Source organism: Rhea pennata, chromosome 16 (assembly GCF_028389875.1).
Source record: "Rhea pennata isolate bPtePen1 chromosome 16, bPtePen1.pri, whole genome shotgun sequence".
In the NCBI taxonomy this organism is placed as follows: Eukaryota; Metazoa; Chordata; class Aves; order Rheiformes; family Rheidae; genus Rhea; species Rhea pennata.
Window position 1 is genome coordinate 6,176,053 of NC_084678.1, and position 21,951 is coordinate 6,198,003.

General features: G+C 42.8%; 1 long non-coding RNA gene across 4 annotated transcripts in view; it reads left to right on the plus strand.

Moving 5' to 3' along the window:
• LOC134147788 (uncharacterized) overlaps positions 1 to 21,951 on the plus strand; it is an 83,286-nt gene that overhangs the window by 18,388 nt on the left and 42,947 nt on the right. For all 4 annotated transcript variants that reach the window (XR_009960066.1, XR_009960069.1, XR_009960068.1 and 1 more), the window contains one exon: positions 3,445 to 3,599. This is a non-coding gene — a long non-coding RNA (uncharacterized LOC134147788). The remainder of the gene's footprint in view (positions 1 to 3,444; positions 3,600 to 21,951) is intronic.

Genomic DNA, 21,951 nt, shown 5'->3' on the forward strand with positions numbered 1-21,951 from the left:
CCTACAGGAGGCGGGGTTCAGCAAGTTTTATTCTCAAACATATTCTCCTGGAATATATATTCCAATTTCAAGGAGACACAAGATATGCTTCGAGGAAGCTACAATGAGTTATTTCAGTCCAAAATTACTAGACAGACTCCCTGTAAGTACCCCCCCCCTCCAGCAAACAGTATGGTTGCTGTGGCCAGATCTCATGTGAGAATGTCAGCATTAATTCCTTTGTGTCCTAAAAAGTTTTCCCTATTTTACATTTGGTATAAACCTTGTAGAAAGTAGGGTTGCCATTTATGCTGTTTTCAGAGCAAACATTAGTGCCAACCTGAACAGAGCAAATATTTTTTTGGGGGGTGTCTATAGTCTTTCCTGTAGATTAAACAGGAGCATAGCTTCTTCATTAAAGCACGTAAGCATCAGAAAGCATATCACTAGACCTTTCCTATTGCTTTGAGTATTTTGCAATCATTTCATTCCTGTAATTGTATTTCTATATTCCTATTTGGCATAATTGAGGAGTCCTTCTGATCTCCTTTATTCCTTGAGTATATCAAGTCACTTCTATGTCATGCAGCTGCAAAGGGGCAGCTTTTTGTCCCCCCAGAGACTTTTTGTTTGTTTGTTTTACAAGGTTTATTGATTCCATTTCACGGTTTGGAAGTTAAGGCACCAAAATACTAACTGGCTTGGCCAAATCCATAGATGAAATGGGGGACAGAGCATTGGGCAATTGCTACCAGTTTCTAAGTGAGCTCTCAAACCACTGGAGAGCTCCTTAATTTTCGGTCTTTTCTAGCACTGCCAGAAAGTTTTTGAATTTCTGGGCCAGTTCTTCAACAATGTTGTACCTCTTATTCCCTCTTGTAAAACAAAACAAAACACGAATAATAATAATAAAAAAAACAGCCTTGCAAGGTAACATATCTGAGAAATCAGTTGGTAGCTAGTAATTTCCTTGGCCAGTTTGACTCCTCTTTCAGTTCACAACTTGTCCGTCAGTGAATTCATTCCTTGCTCGAAGCATTTTACCAAATCATTTCTCTTCAAAACTGTCTGTTAGCACTTCGCTAAGCCTCAGACTGAAGATCTTTGATCCACCCATTCCAAAATCAGATGAATGACAGAACCCAAACTCTGTATGCAAAAGCATTCAGCTTTTGGAGGTACATTCAAAACCTGAGCTTGGATTTGGCTCAGAGCACAGTTGCTTTGATCTGGCTTCAGATCTGCGTGCCGTGTCTGGTGACATCTCTGTTTCCAGAACAAAATCTGGTGTTTCTATCTCTATGAGAGAGCTCTTAGCCTTGCTTACTGCCTCGGTGTGCTTTGGGTGGGAAATGACACCTGCTGATCCTCATTCAGATGGTGTTTGCATGCAGTGTATGTGTGTGGGGGGGGAGTTAATAATTTTTTAATTGTTTTTAGTGGCATTTTGACACAAGGAAGAGTGTCTAAGAAACCCAGCACAGTGTGTTATTTTCACAGTCCTCTCCCTCTTGCCCTTTTCCCTTACCGTGTGCAACTGCTTCCCACTTTCTAGAAATCAGATCACCACGGTTCCTCCCCATTCCTTTCCTTTCTCCGCATGATGAGAACATTGGATGTTTTTTTCCCCTTGGATCGCAAAGTCAGGGCAAACTTGGTACTGTGGTCTTTTGCGCTAAGAGCACATCGGCAGCACTTCGCTCTTTCCAGGGAATTATTCTAGATTTATTCACCACAAAGCATCCAACCATAACAACTCAGTAATTTTAAGGCCTAAGGAAAAAATGTAACAAGATGTTCAAAAATTTTGGTTTGGGATAATTGGGAGTTGTTTATATCCTTGTGCTGCTGATTATGTTGTCATATGCCAGCATTATTGGTGTCCTCAGGAGCAGGATTGTCTTTGCTTGGAAAAAAACCCTTTGTTTTAACCACCTAAATGCTGGTTAATGTAACTCATAAATGTGAGGAAAAATAGTCCCCTGGTGTTGCTGGATTTATCAGATGCTCAAAACGATAGCATTGAGGATGGAATAAATGACTAGATAGATGGATAAATAGGACATGTGTTTATTGCAAGTTTTAGGATAAAATCTTGGGGCACTGCAATTTTTCTGAAGCTTATGTGGGGCAGAAATTTCCCAAAACACAGCAGAATACAGCCCTCACTTTTCTTGGGTTTGAAAATGCCTTTCTTTGTATAATGATCGTACAGAGCTTTTTAAAGTGTATCCTCCTTGGGTTTTATAGCACACTATTATTTTTGCAGGAATCTGGAATTCGCATCTCTAGCCCACTGCTTTCCCCCACCTCAGTGAAATACAAGTGGTACCTGTGAAGTCCCATGGACGCTTGTTATGGAAGTGCATTGGATAAGATGTGGGACTCTAAAGTAATGCTTCTACTGAGGTTCCCTGGAAGAGCTGGAACTAATATCTCTTACTAATCTGGTGGAAAAGCTTACACAGAATGGGCTGGGAGCTAAATGCTCTTTACACTACTCTGACAACTTAAAAGAAGCTTAAAGCCAATATAAATTATGTTTGCAGTCATTTAAGACATTTTGTATTGCCAGAGTGGCCTCTCGAGGTTTTCCTGTCAAAAAAAAAAAAAAAAAAAAAAAAAAAAAGAGAGAGAGAGAGAGAGAGAATCAAGTGCTGTCAATAACGTTGTTCTAATATTTTGTACCAACTTCCAACTTCTCTGAGGTTTCCATCAGCAGTTTCACTCTGATTTCACAGGAACTGCAGACTAGATGCAGCATGTCAAGAGAAAGCGTTGTCTGCATCCACAGTTTTTATATCATCTAATTTAAAGTGCATCCTGAATTTTTGGGGAAAAAGATCTCAACAACTGTAGAGAGGAAAATGAGCCATTTCCTTAACTTGAACCTGCACAAATTAGTGGTAAAGTGTTGATCTCTAAGCTTGCAGTTTCTGAACCATAAAAGCTGTTTATTTCACCCTATAAAAGAACATTTGAACTTATGTAGCTATTTAAGTTTAAAAGCTATCAGAGATGTAGGGAGGTGGAGAAGAGGCTTGAATCAGTAATCCAAGCTTGTAATACAATCTTCATCTGCTGCATAGCTTGCATAGGAATCCCCTTCAATGTGGATTTTCTCTGCTTGTAGCAATCCTACCATATAGGAAATGTACAGTATATGTTTCCAACATTATTCATAATTGCAGTAAAGCTTACAAAGCAATCCATTCCTTGTGTATTCCTAGTGATCTGCAATAACTGGATATTCTTAAGTATTCATTTAAAGAAAGGAAAATCTAACAAGAGCTGGCAGGAACTAACATCTGCAGTGACTTTGCAAAGGGAGTGGTGGTGGTGAGGGGTCTTTATTAACATGCTCTGACTGCAGGAATAGCGATAGCTTTGAAACCTGGATTGAAAACTTGCCTGCGTATGCTTTTATTATACCTGAATTTCAGGTGTTTCTGTATTTTCCTACAGGCTGGAAGTGCTGGCGCTAAAGTCAAGTCAGTTAAGTACCTCGTTGGTGGTTGGAAGAAAGCTGCAGCACCCCAGTGAGAGCGGTGGTGTTTAACAAGCAAGGGCTGGAGGGAGGAAGAGGAAGAAGCCGGATCCTGCACTCAGCACCCTTCCTGGTATGCCGTGACCTGTTGCATCCCCAGAGAAGCAGTGTGGGACTTGTTCTGCTCCGGGTGCAGGGTCAGGGTTGTCCTTCATCCTTAGGTGCGGTTCAGGAGGTAAAGGTTGTGTGCACAGGCTCTGATGGTCATTCCCCCGCACACACACTTGGTCATTCACAAGCAGCCACCTTTCTCCCTCAGTGAAAGGCAAGAGAGGCTTTGACCATCTCTTTGCAGAACTGATATAAAATTGTCAGTGCTCTAAGAGAGGGTGTGCTTCATTTGAGCTGTGTAGGCCCTTTCTATACTGACTAGCCCTGAACTTGCACTACCTTACTAAAAATAGTTCAAAGCACAACCATGAGTTCCCTGAACTGTGAGCCTACCAGATTTGCATTATTTGACTCACCATTCCTTTGCAAGTGTTCATTCTTCCCCTCGTAAAACTTAAAATCAGCTCATTCTCAGATCCAAGAGTTGACATCATTATGATGTTACATCCTATGTAATGGTGTGAGAGCTGGAAAAGCATTCACAGCAAAACCACGCGCTGAATTGAATTTGCAGTGCCTCAGCCCTTGCTGGGACCTAACCTCCCTGCCACCCTCCACGTTTACTTGCACTTTTAAAATCTGTGCTGCCTTGGAAATTCCTTGCTGTAACCCAGCAGCATGTTGCTGAGGGTCTCCTCAAGGGTCTTTTTAATGTTCCCATTTTCTTTCCATGACCTCAGTTCTTTTACAGTGTTTGCAAGAGTAAAAGCAACTGCCTTACCAAATTAAACGGGTGTTCTTGCCAGGGACAGTGGCTGGGATCTTGTTGACAGGTTTGGAAAAGATTATTCTTTTAATGCATTTTGAGTGAATTTTCTGAGGATGTCTGCTATATGCTCTCTCCAACTCAGACCACATTTAACTGTTTAATATTGTACAGGGACAAGGGCAAATTAGCACCTTTCCTTTTCTTATCAAAATTAACACATCCTAATAGGCATTTCAAGAACTACAGCTATCTTATTTGGAAATAAATGTAGGAAACTATTTAGATGTGTTAACCTGGAAGTTGGACCTCTTTAAAGCTGATAGGAATTTCATTATTGATTTCAAAGGTCTTAGGATTTTATCCTTTTTGCTTACATGTGGTTGGAGTTACCTTTTTGCTCACGTATGTCTTTTATATGATGATCTTTTCTTTTTGATGGACCACTCTCTTTATGATTGGCTCTGAGTGCCACATCTCATTCCTTTTCTCCAGGGCTTCCTCAGGGCCATGAAAGATTTTTTTTTCCCCCTTTGATGCATAACTTGGTTTCTGGGTTGGTTTGTTCTTCCACCTTTCGCTGATGCATCAGGAATTGGCCACTGCTATAAATGGGCTATTAGACCATGTATGTAGATGCGCCTAGTGGTGGTGAGAAGCTTCCTAAGTGCCTGGCTGGCGTGTGTTTGCCCCCAGGTCGGCTTGGCAGGGATCACTGCGCTGTGCTTTTTGTTGTGTTTTTCTCTAGCGTAGGACATAGGCTTGTTGGGTTTTTTTTATGACCACCTGGGCAAATTTCATATAACAAACTCTTAGATTTTACTGGAATCCAGGAGCCTAAGGCACTGGTGTGATATTCAAGGCTTCTGGCTTTTTGTACTAGAAGTTTTAAGCTTGTTATAAGGTACTGGAGGTTCCTGGGTGGCTTGCGTTGAAGGGAACGTTGCAGTTAAATTCCTGCGTTTGGCGTCAGGATTGCTGTGATGGTGGGGCCAAGATGATCCATATGGTATTTCTAGCTGTACTATAGTGCTATGGTATGTGATGCTGCATAGAACTATTTCTGATAACACATGAAATGAGTATTTTGATCACTTTTGCTCATTGAAGGTACTGTGCAGTTTAAGTACATGAGAAGTCATATCCTTTCCCCCAGTTTTGGTCTGTGAGATATATTAGGTTAGTGGAAGAGAGAATCAGAACATGAGTCCAAGTTGGTCTGTGTGCGTATTTCAGTTTTCAGTCCAAGGCCCGATTCTCTTTTATATAGAGAGTCCACTTCAATATTCTTCAGCATAAAGATTTCTTGACAGGAATGTAAATTAAAGTTGCTTTATAATTTTATTAGTGTTTGTAGTTTCACTTGGCTGCAGTACAGGAATGACACATGTCTGTACAAATGGCATTTGCCATCCTGTTGATGGTTGCTGCTACTCTTCATGCCTATACCTCTAACTAAACCAGCAGGCTGCTGTGGTCCTGTGTTTCCAATTTCAGGAAAATGTGCTTGAAACATCTAGACATCTAAATCTAAGGACTGAAGGTTGAAGTAACTTTACTGGCCTTCCTTCACCATGCACTGGCCCTGTATGCATCTGTGTGCATTTCTACTAAATGCCAGTCCTGCAATGCCCAGTACAGCTCCATAAGCAGAGGGGAGTCATGATCTCATTGCCAGCGTGTCGCTTAGGATACCTCCAGGCCCAGCTCTTTCAGATCCTGTCCTGGATACCCAGGTCTTCTCACACATACATATTGATGGTGCTGGTGCTTTCCTCAGGGTTCCTTGCTCTGCTTCTGGGACCACATCCCTAAAATGAATGACGACAGCATCCCAGTTGTGCATGCTTATGTCCCTTTCCACTTCTGGCTGTTAAGGCCTTGCATATCAGTGCCTCGTCTTTCAGAGGGGAACTACTGCCCTCCCTTATCTTATAGGGATGCTGTGAGTACGAAAAACGTTCAAAATCTCAATAGTTTAAATAGCATAGTAATGAGGGACACGAAGTGTAAAGCTTGTAGAAGCCACATCTGAGCTATACAGATGCTTGGAAAAATGTCAATTCCAGCATGCACTTCATGTATCTCAAAGAAAATACTGCTTTTTCTAATATGTGAATGCATTTAAACATTTCATTTGATCTGTAGTTGTGTTCTGACTGTAAGGTCTTGTGCTGATTTACCACATGTCCAACTGTGCAGGGCTCAGAAGAACCATAAAAAAGCCTCCAGAAGAATCCAAAATGTTTTTTGGTTTGTTTGGACTTTCTGCTTTTGTTTTGTTTTTTAGATAAACATATACTAAATGATGACTTCAAAGCGTATCGCTGTGAGACTGCCATAGGAAAAATGTAATGCTATTCCCCTCATGGAAATCTGGGGCTCTCCAGTGGTTTCAGTCCCCCATTCCTTTCTTTTCAAGGTCATGAGAACTTAGTCCAAAACCTGTTTGTGGTCTGAGACTGACTGTTAGCTTGTCAGAGGCTCAGTTGCTACCAGTTTTAAATGACAAAAATTCCACATGGAGAGAATAGAAGCAAAAGAAATGTTTCTAGCAAGTTAAAAAGGCAATATTTGGAGCTAGTGAGGAGACTGAAATCTTAAAATAACTTATGTAGGGGAGAAAGCTTAGGGGTCTCAGTGCAGGTGAAATGGTTTAAGACTTAAGAAATGCAAACATTTATCGTATGATTCTGTAATTTAGTAAATGTACTCTTAAAAACTAAGAGGTGAATAACATCTCCATGTATAATAAAGAATATGATGGCACTCTGCAAACCTTCACAGAGGAGAACATACAGGGCAATAGCAATTTTGCAGAAAGCACCATCTCCTCTGTGCTCTTCTGTCCTTGCTATGATGGTACGAGTGTCTTTACTGCAATGCCTTCTACCCCAGCCAGCTGTTCACTACCTTTCTTTTTCTCAGACCTCATCTGAAAGTATATGTTTCTGCATTTCTGGATTAAATATTCTTCCTGTGTTGATAGTTGACTCTGGAGGAATTATCTGAGTGACTGATAAGATAAAGCGACCTGTTTGGGGAACAGCTTGCACGAAGAGCATTGTAAAGCTGAATGGGGCTCTTCGAATTTAATCTGTCTGATGCTGTCACTGATGCTCCGCTGTCACGCATGGTTGGGTTATCGCACTGTATTACCATTTTCTGAAGGATAAAATGTTCTAAAACCAAACAAACTCGTAATTCAAGGAGAAAGGAGGACTCTACCGACTATGGGTTGCCTCCTGCGCTGCAGAGGGGAGTCACGACTCCTCCGAGACAGCCCTTTGCGAAGGCAGAGCCTTCTCTGGAGCCCTCATTAGTTCATTGCTCATTGTGGTCTGGCAGTGCCCGGGCCGCTGAGCTCGAAGCCGATGACAGGGGAGATGATAAAGTGTCTGCCGAAGCTGTACATGGCTGCGGGTCACTGCCTCGAAATGTGAGAACAAAATGGGTCCGAGCGCTAATGACTTTCAGGTGTGCACGCCAGGGCCTGTCAGGGCAGTCAAGGAATTAGTGCTTGGCACACGACGCGGACCTCCTGGCTGCCAAGTTAAACAGAAATGGGGCCTCGCGTAAACAAACAAGGGGAAAGTGAGCTTTTACTCACACTAGATTGTATATCAAGCTTGTGCGCGCGCACGCACGCACGCACGCACGAGCGCCCGTCGCCCGCACGCGCACGCACAGCCCCTCCCGGGCGGCAGGCGGCGCAGAGCGACGGTTGCAGCCCTGCGAGGCAGCGGTGCGGCGCGCCGCCAGCCTCCTCTAAAGCCGAAGGGGACGAGCTCTGCCGGGCCTGGCGCTGTTAAACGCCTGCTTACGGCCTTGCTCTCCGTTTCCTTTCGCATATGGATAGAGGAGCGCTTGCCTTTTAGTCTAATACCTTCAGTTTTTACCTTGGAAATACCCTCCGCGGTCTCTCAGGGCGGTTCCCTTCTCTGCCCGCTACCTCTCCTTTTCTTTTCTCAACCCTCTCAGATAAACACCAAGATTAAATTTCTGCTTTGGCCGGGATTATGTCTTCTAGGCCAGTATATCATGCCACCTGCACGCTCCCCTCCCTGCCCCATCTGGCTTCTGTCCTACCCCCTATAAAGATTATTAATATAACCTGTTTCCGAGCGATTTATTAGCAGGGGCCAAACTGGTGCCATTTCCCATTTTAGTAGAGCACTGGAAATAATCCTGAGGAGTATGCTCGGCTATAAAAATGTACTTATACTGTCATATTTGCAGTTTCAAACGTGCACCACTTGATAGTCTCAAAAGTGCTGTTTAATTGGGTTTTATGGGTTCTAATTAATTATACCATGTAAAAAATTACTTGTCCCATTACAGCTCTCTGTGGTTTACTCTGAAGCGCAATGCAATTTAGAGATAAATCCTTCTCCATCCCCTCTGCCCCCTTTTTCTCAGCAAGTTTCAGAAAGGTTTAGTTCTCCTTAAACCTAGAAACAGAGAAGAAAAGAGAAACTGGGAGAAAGCCACCTTTTGATTAGGAGACACAACTTCTCCCAGTACTCATAAGCAGCTTTAAATGTGACTCGAAATGGTTCCACAATCCTTCTGCTGAATCAGGCTAGTGAAATTATGAATAATCTCACAACTTTCCAAAGCTCAGATCTGTGGTGGCTGTGATTTTGCAAAGACTTGCAAAATCTTCTTTGCAGCTTTATATTTTATGGATTATTTCCACTGATTACATTGAGGCAGCAGTAGATGAAGCTGAGCATGCGTGCAGGTTTTTTCTGGATTAAGGGCTAGGTTAGGATTTGAACAGAGATCATTTATTCAGCTACCTCTACACTTCAGGATGTGGTATGGGAACAGTGTTGCATATCAGGCTGCCTGCATGGCATTTTGATGTGACTAGAAGCTCAGGAAACTTCTCAAGTTAAGTTTCTATGCTGTCTTGCAGAATCAAGGAGCTTGGATTGTTCAAACAAATTCTGGGATAGTCTTCTCACTTTTAAATGCTTGCTGGAATGACTTAGTGAAAAATGAACAGCCAGGCAGGTACAATCACGGTTGTTTAAAATATACTCTTACATTACATCCATCACTGTAATAAATTGGGTCTCATGAGGCAAAGCATGAAATATAGTAGAACTGAAGTAGACAAACATTATATCTTATTGTCTCTGACTTTATCTGGAAATTAGGAAGTCACAGTGTTAGTTAATGGGAAAAGATGTAGTGAAAAAAACCTCTTTATTATGCATATGTACCTTACATAGACAAATTTCTACTTATTTCAGACATGTCCTGTTGCACTTTGACCAGTGTAAACCTTTTATGTATAACAGATACCTCTAAAACTACACTGCCCAGCATTAAAAGGAAAACTTAGTGAACTGGTATTGTTCTTAGCATTAAAAGGTTAGGATTCTTAATGTGCCTGCACAGATTGGTGGTCCCTGGATCAAAAAGTTCATTAGTCATGCTTCACTAATTTGCTTATTTCATAAAATAAATAACCAGCATGTCAGTTGCTGGAAACTTGGACCATCCTGGATGTCTAGATCAGTGTGTTTCATACTCTGGAACAGAAGTAGTAAAATCTGCCAAAAAAATAAAAGAACCACCACAGTCGTACAGATTACTCATCAATCTGAAAAATAGTAAGATTAATACTAAGAACTGTGTTTTCGTAAAGTAATCCTCTACTGTAATAAATTTAATTAAAAAAATTTTATTACATGTATCTAGCTAGTTATGTTGACAATCCTGCGAAGTTTTTGTAGAATAGGTTAGCAAAACAGAGGCCAAGCCTGAATAAACCTGAGATCTCCATGCAGTGTTTGGGTAAGCCCAAACAAACCTGAATACCTTGGTGTTTGTACAATGTTTATGTTTGCTTTTCCATGGCTTTTACTACTTCAGAAAGTCATTTATGGAGAGGAAGCAACGTGAAATCTGCTTTTTTCATGTGATTTTCGTCATCTAGATAGTTAAATAAGTGAGATCTGCTCTTTTCATGCTCTTCTGTCACCATAAAATACTCAGTGAGGCATTAAAAGAGCCTATGAAAAGCACAGTAATAAATATGTGAAGCTCAAATACAAATGTTGCAGACTGCTCATGCTGCAGCAGCAGCTCTGCTATTAATTTATTGAATCCAGCTGATGAAGGACCTGAATGCCTTTTGAGCAGTACTATATGTGGAGCCCAATTTTACACCACTGAAAGCAATGCTAAAAATTCCATTGACTTTTATAACATTGCAGTATCAGGATTACTTGGGAGCTTACTGAGCTACTCCGATTACTCAGGAGGGATTGTGAAAGAAGAAAAACAGAAATGATGGGAGAGAAGAAATACCAGCTGCTAACGGATCTTCTATCACCTGCATTGGATCCTTACCCGTGGTGGACCGTACTTTGCACTTTGAGGAAGGAGTTGTGTAACAGAGTGGGGCTTTGCCAGGTCCTTTCTCCTGACACATCCCAGACCACAAACATGGCCCTTACATCTGAGGAGGAGAAATGGCAGGGGCTTGCATGAGTCACCTCCCGCATGACAGGGGAATTCCTTGCTGGCTGCTGGCAGCTTCAGGTCTGGGTGGTTTTCACTGCCTGAGCAAGATGGAAAGATCCGTTCCCAGCTGAGTGTTTCATTCCAGTTTCTCATCTCCCTTCAAAATAGAAGGTCCTGATAGACATTCTTTTTTGATAAAAGAGTTCTCACCCAGTTCTGCCTGATCCTTTGTGAACTAGGTTAGCAGCAAGCCACTCGAGTAACCTTTGGAGGCATCTGTGTCACTGCGCGTTGCACTTTGCACTGTGCTCTTCTCCTCAATAACAAAACACAAAAAGGCAAATTATCAGTCGGTGTAAAAGTTGAACTATCCAGCTTTCCATCACATTTAATGCCTGGTGAGCCCAAACCCTAGTTTCACCTTTTACAAGGATTCTCTATCCGGCTACAGGTGCTGTTCCCTGCGCTCCCATGTGCAGGAGTGTCTGGCTTGGCATGGCTGTTGTCGGCAGTGTTGCGTGCTGGAGTTGCTGGAGCTGTATGGAAAACTTGGAGTTGATACTTCATGTATGAATCTGTAATAGGTCAGTGTTTCTTTTAAGTTAAAGGGATGAAGATTTGGGTCTTTTCTCACAAGTGTCTGAAACGAGGCATGCCTGTGGGTGATGGGAGAACAGGGTTGCATTCCCAGCTCTGCTCTGCCTAAGTGGGAGAGGCAGTAAAACTATCTGGAAGAGGAGGGCATGTTCTGCTGACAGTTACTTTGGTATCAGTATATTAAAAGTAACACTTAGTACATAATAAGATGGTTGCTAAAAATGTTCTATTATTTTAGAAACAGCTGGTCATATGTATTTGTACCTATAACTAAGATTGTTTGAAACTTTCCAGCCATTCCTACCCTCCCCTTTTAACTCTGTCAAACTCTTAAACATTCACAATGAAATTTTCTGTGTTGGTATCAGCTCAGGTTGATTTATGTAGAACAATTTAAACACAACATGATAAAATTTTGAGGGAAGTTTGAAAGTTTGAGGCAGGAGGAGTGAAGTGCTCTTCCAATTCAGAATAAAATGAAATTATGAAGCAACTTAATTTCCTGCGTGCTTGAAACTCTGAGTCATACCTCCATGTACTTCTTCAGCAACAAACATTACACAATTATAACGGACCTGATTCAGCCAAGTACTGGGGTCCTGATCCCCTGAAACAGAAAGACATAGACGAAGTGCAGAACTACAACATATAGGCAGAGTTTGAACAACTCTAATTACGACTTGAAAATTTGTATTATTTGGGCTTAGTGTTTATGCCGGGTACGTTTTCTGGATTTTGGAAAAGTTCAGCTGATATGATTCAGGAGCAAGAATGTAAGTACATAGGCATACATATGTGCGTGCCTGTGTATGTATGTATAAGTGGAGATAGTATTCTTCTTGAAAAGCTTAGTATTTGGGACAGGTTGTCAGCAAGTCATGAAATAAAGGTTTCCTGTGTAAAGTTTGTATGGCCTCCTTTTGTACGTGCATTTGGTGTAGCCTTTAATTACATGACCTGGTGCTTTATTAACTTCAGGGCCCTGGTCTCATTCAGTGCAGAAGAAGGTGGAGCTGCTCAGGAGATGAGTCAGGGCTGGGTAGTGGGGGAAGCCAGCGCTCTCAAACTCTATGTTTGCTGTAGAAGTTGGAATATGTGTAGTAAGAGACGGCACTGAAAGAGGATGGGTGGTCTCATAACTGAGGCATTTGAATACTTCAAAACTCATATCCAGTGTTAGAGAAGTCACTTTAAACTAAGTCCTTCACAGTTGGCTATTAATTTTATTTTGTTTTTGGCATTCCAATTTGCAGTATATAGAAAAGTCAGTGATATGTCTCTTGACATAAGATGTCATGCAGTGTTAAACATCTCAGAAATCAATTCCTAGGCATCTCAGTTTGGGTACCCAACATAAGCAGAATGTTTTGACCTGAATCTCGTTGTGTTGCAGTTTCCAATCTATTAATAGAAATAATAGTATCATCTCATCTTATAGGGAGTTGTTAAAGGAAATTAACGTTGTGAAGCACTCTTATGTCATACTGATAAGAGCTCTAGAAAAAACTCATGAGAAAATTAGCAATTGGGTCTTCCAAGCAGGTTTTGAATACTATGCAGTAAAAAAGGCCTCAAGCCACATGCTGAATAATAACACTATAAGAAAATATTGAATATCTGCTTATTAAGTGAGCGCTGTCCATTCTGAGGTAGAATCTGGTGGAAAATAAGACATGATCCTATATTTAGAGGGTGAATCATTATGCAGATGAATAAAATTTCATGGGTAGCTTTGGTTCTGACATTTCCTAATGTTTGATCCCATGGTTTTGCAAACAGATATAAATGGTACATTTGAGAAAGGATTCCTGTGCCTAAAAAGGAAGAAAATCTGTGCACCAAACTGCTTGTTGTTAAACAGACATGCAGGAATATAACAGTTATCTTTGTAAATGAGTTACTTCTTGGTGCTGGTGGGTTTTGGAAGGGAAGAGACAGTGCAGCTTATGTTTTTGGGGAAATAGTCATTTCGAGAAAAGGTTAAGCATAGTTAAGCAGTTGTAGCTTGTTACTTCTCCTTTGTTTTTAAGAGATGAAAAAAGCTTTCTATCTGAGAAAGCCAGTAGTGGAAATGACTCTGAAATTAGTACACAGACCCTTAACTGGTTGGGCTCCTGCAAAATGTGTGTGGTGTATTACAGTAGGTTCTTTTATTAACACCTCTTCCTAAGGCTTGTGGAGGAGGAAAATCTTGGATTCTGTAGCAATCAAGTGTATTGGTTTCACAGAGCTGTACCAACTATTTATTTAAACTAAAAGAGTATTTTGGCATGAGAACAAATGAGTATTAATTGACTCTGACTAAATTCAGGGTGGAAATTAAATGAAGCTTTTTAGCCATTGCAGTAACAGGATTCTTGTGTGGCTTCTCAGTGGGAAGAAACACAAAGTTCTTTTGTGTGATGTATGATCAAAAAAGAAAGAATGAGATTACAGATCTGAAGATCTGTATGAGAGCACATTGGGTTTAAAACCCAGGAAGCTTTTTTCTGATCACCTATCTGTCTTTTCCTATTCCCAGAAGCAGCCCCCAGAAGGTTAACATTTACCTTCTGCATTTCACCTATGGAGAAACTGATCCCTAGAGGGATGAAAGGATAAATCCAGTCTCCCAAAGCTCATTAATGAGTACTCATCAGCAGATCACAGAGTTGGAAAGACTTCTTTTCAAATGGGAGAGACCTTAATTACAAAAGAGTAAAGCACGCTGCCTGTTTGTACCCCTCTATAAACCCATCTCCACCCTCTGAAGATGGAGTGTGTCCACAGGCATAGGATTTAGCACCATGTAGTGGTTGGGCACTGCTCGTACCCCCGGTGCTTGTCCTCCTCTTCCTCATTCTCCATTATTTGCAGAGTAGAACTGCATTGGCACGACTGATCGAGGATCCTTGGCCGACACAAGGATGGGGAACAGTACAGGCCACTTCGCAAGTCGCTGGCAGCAAAAGATAGCTGCCGCAGCACCTCGTCCTTTGTGAGCCACGTGAAGCGTGTCCGATTGCTCAGCCGTCAGCAGGACGTGGCTTAGGGTGAACTGCTCCTGCTGGTTTGCCGCTCTTAAGATCCGGCAGTACCTTGATGTTTGCTCACATGCAATAATTTGCAGGATTAAATTCTCCAGCCACTCTAAAATTAGTTCCAGGAGGCATTTTGTGCTTTCATTTCAGAGCCCTCATGAGCCTTTCCTACTTTGTAATCTGCTACAGGCTAATTACCTGTCGGTTACAGTGCTCTCGAGAAGATTTCAGCTATCTGTCTTTTCCACTACCCTGAAGACCCAAGTGGGGTTACTGTGTAGGACTTGTACCAGGAGCGTTTGCCAAACACTGTAACTAGCTCAGACAGCTTCGTGAGATGGGCAAATAAACCACTGCAGATAAAATTACCTTCATCCCACGTCTCCGCCCAAGATTCAGAGCAAACTTAAGTTTGGGGCCTTTAAAAACAGTTCTCAGAAACCCGTTGAAACAAGTGGGTTTTTTGTGTCAAGCCCTCCACATCTGGCTGACCTGTTTGGAAGGCTGCAGAAGCACAGTAGACATTTGGAGTCGAGCTCACTTCAGGGCTGTGGTTTAGAAAGTTTGGAAGGAAGATTTCCTGTCGTCTTTTGACAACACCAGCAGCATCTGATGCAGCTGTCTATTCCCAGTAGACGTTGAGCTCTCAGGGCCTAACAGAGGCAGATAGAGGTAACTGGGGAGAAGTGAGGAATCTCCTCGCTTGCATGGCCCCAAGAAGACTGTAGGCCCTCAGACTGCAGAAGTCCCCTGGTGGTAATATCCCTTTTGGAGATACAGTTTGTCATGTTTGGTATTTCTTGCCACCTTTATGAGCCAGTACCTGCTGGGGCTGTGCCATGATCCTTTCTAATTTCTTCCTACCCCTTTGTGGCTCATTTCACATGATTCATGATCTGAATATATGTGTGTGTCATGTATAAAAAGTCTTACTCTCCTGACCACAGCAGAAATCCAGAGGGGTTTGTTTCCTTACTTGTGATTTCTCAGGCTGATTTTTTACTTGTCATCGTGCCAAAAGAAACAGTCTTTCTTTCACATACTTCCTAGGGTCATCTTCATTCTGGGCGTCTTTCAAAGCCTGTTTGCTCGTTTTTTCTGGTGCACGAGGACAGGCACAGCTTCATCCACCAACCTTACTTTTAGATTTTGTCACTGGTGTTGCTGTTAAACTCGTGGCAATGGGAAATCCTCTTCAGAACTCTTCTGTCCCTCCCAGTACTGTCAGTGAACGCTTTTCCTCTTTGAACCATCACGGAACATGTTGAAATTGCTTCCTCATTTAGTCTTCATGAAAGATGTCTATTGGATTCAGCAAGACATTCATTGAAGCTGTCCACCACTATTGTCTGGTGATTTAGGGAAAACAAACAAAAAAACCCCACTGTCTGTTGCTGCTACCTTCCAGCACTGCATCACAGCACAGCTGAAATCATGTTTTTCGAATATAGTTACCTAACATGAAACTCCTAAGCTGTGAATAGCAAGACCCTGATCACAGTGCCTAACTATGGATTTGTGCTTAGCCAATAGCAGGACTTGGTTGCCTCAACATGATTTTCAGTGTTTATAGTTGGGTGCAAATATTGAAAACTTGTGTTCTGAGGCTGAGATCCAGCCTCCTTTGAAGTCACTGGGAATCCCAGTTCTGACTTCCACAGCAGAAGGGTTGGGTGCTTGTTCTTTTGTTTCATGCAATTTGCGAGTAATTACTGCGATCCAAGTGACGTGCTGGATTTTCTAGCTTGCTTCCAAGCTGCGCTCCTTCTGGGACCAGGCGCCTCTTCTGCCTCTCCCAAAACAAAATGCTGGAGGAGCATGGATAGAGGAAATCCTCTCAAACTAAGTAAACAGCTCTGAGGGTAGGCCAGCAGGATTCATTCATACTCTTTCAGCCCAGACTGGCTGGTTTGATTCCAGTTGGAGCCCTCTCTTCATTACAGCCCCCCTGGGGAATGTTAATCTGTACAGTATAAACATTTATAAACATCTACTAAATCATTACACTTCAGCTGCCCCATAAACACTCATGAATGCTTTCCTTAGGCAGCATTGGTTGGGTAGCGTGTGGCTTTTTGGAATGAATTTACGTGTGTTTGGCACTGGCAGAAATATGGGGAGAGGGCAAGGGAGGTTAAAAAACATTGTTTAAGCTTCATGACTTATTTAGGATAAAGACAGAAGCTGTTTGTGAAGGATTAAAATGGGACTAGCTGGTAGATGTTGAGGAAGGCCCAGGCCTCCTGTAGAGGGGCTAAAACAGCCCCTTAACTTTGCACGCTGGATTTTTAGCTATGCCATTGCCATAAACATCATGATACAAAAAGAACCCCCCCAAGTACCCCCCAAAAGCATACAAACAGGACACTGAGATCTTTACTCTCAATATGAAAAGCAACCTAGTGGTAGTTCTGGATCCAGAGAATCTATCGTTATTCATATATGACCACAACAGTAGTTGTCTCGGAAAATACTACCAGATTCCAGGGGGGAGGGAAAAAAAAGGAGGAGGAGGTCTCAGATGGGTAAAGGACCATTCCCTCAAGTTATTACTGTTTTTTGTTGGGAGGGATTTTGAAAAGCTGGGATCTGGTTGACGTATTGTGAATGGCCGCAAGGCTCAGGCAGGAGTGCAGTAACCTGAGCAGAAGTTAAACATGTTGTTCGTGAAAGAGGTGTGTTTGCTGACAATCTGATGAGTAGATAACAACTTAATTTTTTAAAAAAGTACTTTGGAAAATAGTATTTAATTGGGTCTAATTATATCGTATCCTACACTTGGGCAAATATGCCCGTGTTTACGTAAAATTTGCCTCTTACTTGTGCATATCACAGTTACGCAGTTGAAGGTGGTGGTTCCGTCCCGGGCAGCGGCCGGCCGAGGCCGGGAACGGGAGCCTCCTCCTGTCTCCTCTTTCTCCCGCGTTTTAGGCTGCGTGCTCACGGTACGCAGCCACCGCCTTCCGGCCGTCGCCACACCTAGTTGTGAAAGGAGGGCAGAGAAAACATCAGATTTTTCCCCAGTGGATCTGGATACACAGTACAGGCAAGGCAGCGGGAAGAAATCCTTCCTGATAAACACAGAGCCACGGCGGCGGCGGCGGCGGCGGCGGCGGCTGCTGCTGCTGCTGCTGCTGCCCGGGCCCCTCTCCGGGCTGTCGTTGCCAAATTAACAACTAGAGTGAGAACTTGCAAATGGAAGAGCTCCAAGAGCCTTTGTGCAATCCACGGGCCTCGGGGGCAGCCGGCTGCCGGGTCCCCCCTCCCGCCCGGCCCTGCGCCGACGCCGGCCCCTTCCGACGCTCCTGGGGCCTCGTTACCTGGCAAGACAAGGGGACGCTCGGTATCGATTTTACTGCTCGCGTTTACTGAAGCCTCTTAAAACATCAAAACAGACCATCATAGGCTAAAGGTGGCTTGGCTGTATCTGCGCTTCCCGGCTTTCAAATCTCCCTACAGCATCAGTAGGAGAAAGTGAATTTTCCGCATCTTTTTTGTTTTTTTTTTAATGGCATTTTTGCATGTAATGAGTTGGGTGGTTTTAAACAAGCTCTGTATAGTCAAGAATCTATCTCACAAAAAGCAGTGCATATTATTAGCTTCAATTGGTCTTTTAACATCCATCTGAAATGGTCAATAAATGAGTTGGCCTAGAGGTAAAACAGTTGTTATCGTGTATACAGTTATGGTCACAGCTGGAGGGCAGTGTCAGGGACAGGCTGTCTGTCTGCAGTGGATAGGAGACTTCAGTCTCTAGAGTTTGTGTACTATTAATTTTACATTTTAAGTTCATATTATGATTATGAGAAATAAGCAGAGGGAGAGAGAGAAATCATTTTTTAATAGAAAGCGGGTTTTAAAAAATCTGGAGCATATTACCCCACCAAATAATGATGGTATTACAGCAGGACTTTTATCTCAGTACGCTCCAAATAAATTCAGCTGGAGGTAGCTTGGCTATGTGTTTCCCAACTTGGCATCAGGAACCTGTAGACAGGCAAAAGAAGAGAGCAGAGCAAAGCAACCAGCATGAAGTTTCAGGGTTTGAATTTTAGTTTTTCATCTTTAAATACCTCAGCTGAAATCTGGTGACTTAATCAAAAGCAAAAGTAAATTTAGTGGTCTCATACAAGCCCCTAGTGGACATCATTTATCCAGTTGAAAAGATCACCGTATATTTTAACATTATGAGGTCTCTGATTAGAAAGTAATGCTTGGAATATTCTTGGTTAAGAGGATTGGTAGACAGAAACTTTTAAAACTGAATGCTGATTTACATCATCCCCACAGCTATCTGGCATGAAATACGGTGCAATACAGTGATTGCATATATGTGGGGAGTCCAAAGCTACAAAAGTAGTAAAATTTGCATATCTGACTTGATGAACTTGACTGAATCCTGCTCAAAGATGAGAACTAAATTATTTGGGTACTTCAGCTGTAGTTTGAAGTATACAGTAAGGGAACCGTACACGGCATCTGCCGTGCTGTCACTAGCCAAAGCTCCTTTGTTTTCATTAATGCATACAGATTCCATGCTGTCAAAAGCCATTAGCGAGAGAGGCCCACAAACATCACTTTATGTGGTAAGTCTCACAACGTCGAGAACTCGAGACATCCTGTAAGGGCAAAGGTGGTGCTTGACCCTTCCTCCCCAGCAAGTGTGACTTTCACTTGCAGAGTCCCTGGGTATTTGCTGGCAACATTGGGACATTTAAGAAGGCTGGTCTAATCTGAGCTCCATTAGAGGCATTTAATACTGGCTTGACATGATCTGCTGCAGCCTTTGTTCATATTTCTTCCTATCTCCATGGGATCAACTAGTGGTGGCGGCAAAGGGGGAGGGAAAAGCGGAGAATTGAGACTGCAGCTTCTATCAGAGCTTTACCTGGAGGACAATGTGAAGCACTGTCCTTGCAAGGTCAAGAACAAGCCTGTGGGTAAGCCCAGTGCTCTGCAGCCTCTTTGCTGAGCAGTGGCCACTTCCAAGCTCCCAACTCACGTGTCTTGGGATTCCTCCCAGGAGTTGGAACCAGTGAGTTATCTGAGCCATCTTCCTGTAGCTTCTTGTTTTGTTTCTCTCCTCTTCACAGGATCGACTGCTTCTGAAAAGAAACTTAGTTTATAGCAGCTCAGAAAATGATGTTTGGTTATGGGTCTCTCTCACCTCTCAAAGTGGGTGCTGTTATTTTGAGGGAGGACTGAACAACTTCTGCTCAGGAACAGCTTGTGGAACGTAGGTACAACTGACCCCTGCTTAGGTGTGTCTGTGAGAAGGTATTCTGTGTGAACCTCCTGCTCTTTCCCTCCAGCGATGCACGTACCAGGAGGAGCAGGAGTTGTATTGCAGTAGCACCAAGGGCCAAGTCGGAGATCCGACGCTCTCTGTTCACGCGGCATTTGCGGAGAGCTGTCTCGCTGCAATCGCACCGGCTTGGTGTGGAAACGGGCCCCGCGTTAGAGCACTGCTGTCCCTGCCCCTTTTTCTTCCTTCCCAGTCTTTCGTGTTTCCCTCTGCCGGCCCAGTGCTTGTGAGCGTACTTTCTTTTCTCTGCATTTCCTTTCCTCTCGTCGCTTCCATCCCCAGCCTGGTGGACTGAGTCCTGGCTGTTTCTACGCTCCAGCAAACCTCACTGCACTGCTCAGAACCTGGCTGTCACGGGGGCCTGAACTCTGCTTTCCAGGAATACTCCAGGGAATGGATTTACAGGCAGAAATATCTGTGGAGACAGAGTTGTTTTCCTTAAACATAAATATCAGAAAGTATTCGCAGAAAGCACATTTGTAATCCTGGGGGAGCAGCTGTACCCACATAACTGATTCTAATGTTGTTCTTATCTAATTAAGGCACTAGAACATGTGCTCTTTATCCAGAAAAGCCAGCTCCATTTCAAATGTGAAGCACCATGATCTTGCCCACAAAGTGAATACTGAGCGTCTTTCACAAAAGCTATTTGCCAAATCATTTCAAATCGAAATTGGACACAGGGAAAATTAAAGAGTGTTCACAAATAACTAAAAATTGGAAAAGAAACAAGGTCAGTTGAAGAGGTCCTTACAATTTTGTTCCTTGTGCAAAAATATTTAAGTTGTACATAATCCTAGGGCTGACCCTATGCATAAAAGCAAATCCTGCAGCCAGCTTTAGAGATAAGGACTGCTTCTGAGACCCCTGGGCAGTGTTTGCCAACGCTAAGGTGCAATCCAACTCAGTGACTTAAAGCAAATAAGAGCAGATTTGGCTCTGCTGACAGTTCAGTGCTTTTCCTTTCCTTGCAGTGGAAGCTTGGAGAGCAGGAAAACTTAATTCTTAGAGGTTTAACACTATTAGAGTGATTTCGGTAAGTTACTGGTCCTCTATCTTAGCCTTCAGTAAATGTTATACAGTGAAGCATGAACACGAGACCTTGTCTAACTTTACTGCTGTTTTATTATGCCAATACTTTGAGTAGTAGCCAGAAGTGTTGGGATGGTCATGTGAAAGATGCAAGTCTCTCAAAATTAATTCCCTATCAATTAAATTTGTTCCTGCCACGTAACTTGTGATCTGCTTGGTCTGAAGTGGAATACTTGCTGCATTTGCCAGGAAGGGAGCGAGTGTTTGCACTAACCTCTGGTTGCTGAAAAGATCCTTTCTCATGGCTGCAGTGGATGTGTTTTGGAGAGAGGGACAAGGGGAAGGAAACGTGATCAACTCTTGCCAAAGCAGTACATGTTCTTTGGCTTTTTTCCAAAGGTGTCAAATCAGGACCATTCCTTAACAAGACGTTTGTAAAGTATTTGACGGCAAAGACTGCTTGTCATTGGGAGTTTTGCCCATTGACTGTACTGGGGTTTGGATTGGGCCCTCCATCCTACAGCTTTGCCTATTAATAGTTAAGTAGAAAGGGTTGGCAAAGTTTTTCATCCACCGTAAACAAACATGTTTCCCCTATGAAGTGCATTTAATGGAGTTTTGCAGCATTGGTCTCCCGGGCAAGCGTATTAGTCTCTGCTTTCCCTCCCTGTCCTAATGGTCGCAGCAGGGGGGGTTAAGGGGGAGCCAGGTTTGAACTGCGGAGGAGGCTGGTTTTTATCCGCGTTGAGTGGAGAGGCATAAATTGGCATTCCATATCATCATAAAAAAATTCCCAGCAATTATTAAAAGATTCTTATCTCTTGCTCCCTACATGGATAATGAGATCCCTCTCTGCTGGACTGAGACAGCCTGTCTCTCAGCTCACTTAATGAAATGGGCCCACGTTTGCAAATTAGCATAGCCCTGACTCCAAACGTAACCTCTTGTTGTCTAGTTGTACATCAAGGCCCCTGGCTTATGTCTTTTCTTATTAGCACCCTGTAATCATGTCAGCCCTCTTTACTTTTCATTTCCTGTTTCCTTTTACTAATTCGCTTTTGAGTTTTGAGCACATTTTGGGGTGCTTCTGGATGAGCTGGGGTTTCATTTTTATCTCATGTTAACCTTGTTGAAATACTAGTTTATCCATGGGCACTGGACTGGGGTTAGGGTA